This window comes from Mugil cephalus, chromosome 19 (assembly GCF_022458985.1).
Source record: "Mugil cephalus isolate CIBA_MC_2020 chromosome 19, CIBA_Mcephalus_1.1, whole genome shotgun sequence".
Lineage (NCBI taxonomy): Eukaryota > Metazoa > Chordata > Actinopteri > Mugiliformes > Mugilidae > Mugil > Mugil cephalus.
The window spans coordinates 21,495,096-21,495,456 of NC_061788.1; positions in this window are offsets into that span (position 1 = coordinate 21,495,096).

Genomic DNA, 361 nt, shown 5'->3' on the forward strand with positions numbered 1-361 from the left:
ACGTACAGCTTTTAGTGCTCTCTTCCACAGGTGCCTGTTAGCCCTATTAGGAATTCATGGCTTGAATAGTCCTACAGAATAATTGAGGGAACTGACTGTGCGCTGCTGCACTTCATTCCTGACCCATTTTTCATTGTGAACTTGTAAAATATTAAAAAAAGATACTTTTTCTGCATTGCAGTAGAAAGGCCTTTAAGTCAACTGGTAAATTTAGTTACCACTATTTTCCCTTTAAGTTATTCAAAAATGATGTCAAAATAAGCTTAGTTTAGGACCCTCTCAGCTGCAACAATACTCAGCTGAGCTCACCTCTAAAATGTGTTGGAAAAGAAATACATAAATGTGATTAAGTGACACTAAA